Here is a 1,211-nt window from a genome sequence, read left to right as displayed (position 1 = left end):
AAATATTAAGTAAACAAGAAAAATAAAGTGATTTTTATATACTAAGAATTACATAAACATTTGCAACAAAATTATCTTTAAAAGTTAAACTTAAATTTAGTATATGCTTTATGAAAAGTAAGTTCTTAGTATATTTTAAAAAATAAAAATAATTTATTAGTGCTTTCTTGTCATATCCATGGCTTTGGAGTAACTACCATTTCTTATCAGCTTCACTTTTTTCTATAAAAAGGTGATATTTTAAATTTAAATATTAATATCTCAAACAGGTAATGAAAAATTGTTATATAATCCATGTATCTAATTTTTATAAGTTTATAAATAAAGATTAAAATATTTAACAAATTATTTTGAAAAATTTGTTTTCAATTACTAATAGAATCTAAATAGATTATGTATCTTAAAAAATGATAAATGTAAAACTGTGGGAATGTAGAAAGGTAAATGTAGTACTCTGTCCTTCATTGTGTAGCCTTTTTAGAGTGCCTTCTTTCACTAACAACATGCTTTTTCATGGCTTGATAGCTGTTTCTTTTTAGCACTGAATAAAATTCCATTTTTGAGTATATTACAGTTTATCCATTCACCTAATGAATAACATCTTGGTTGCTTCCAAGTTTCAGCAATTATGAATAAAGTTGCTATAAACATTCATGTCTAGGTTTCTGTATGGACAGAAATTTTCAACTCCTTTAGGTAAATACCAAGGAGTGTTATTGCTGGGTCATATGGTAAAAGTATGTTTAATGGCATAGGAAACTGAATAACTGTCTCTCAGAGTACCTGTACTATTTTGTATTCCAACCAGCAAAGAATGAGAGTTCCTACTTCCCTACTTCCTCACCAGCATGTGATGTCAGAGGTCTGAATTTTGGCCATTTTCATGGGAGTATAAAGGTATCACATTGTTGTTTTAATTTGCATTTCCTTGTTGACATGTGATGTGGATCATCTTTTAAGCTGATAAGAACAAATACTACACTTGATCTTAGCCAAAAGGCCAAGAAGCGATGTGGATCATCTTTTAATATGCTTATTTGCTATCAATATATGTTCTTCTGTGTGGTATCCATTAAGGTCTTTAGCCCATTTTTAAGAGTTATTTCCTTATTGTTTAATTTAAAGTGTTCTTTAATTTGGATAACAATCCTTCATTAGATGTGTGTTTTGCAAAAAAAGTTTGTTTTATTTTTTTATTGCTCATTTTTCAT

At 27.9% G+C, this 1,211-nt stretch overlaps 1 pseudogene; it reads right to left on the bottom strand.

Annotated features, from left to right (window-relative positions):
• Positions 1 to 892: 892 nt before the first annotated feature.
• LOC144224333 (U2 spliceosomal RNA) lies at positions 893 to 1,012 on the bottom strand (annotated as a pseudogene).
• Between the last annotated feature and the right edge of the window lie 199 nt (positions 1,013 to 1,211).

Source organism: Crocuta crocuta, unplaced genomic scaffold (genome assembly GCF_008692635.1).
Source record: "Crocuta crocuta isolate KB4526 unplaced genomic scaffold, BGI_CrCroc_1.0 scaffold1491, whole genome shotgun sequence".
Lineage (NCBI taxonomy): Eukaryota > Metazoa > Chordata > Mammalia > Carnivora > Hyaenidae > Crocuta > Crocuta crocuta.
Note: the sequence above shows the minus strand (reverse complement) of the source record. Positions and strands in the feature narration are given on the sequence as shown.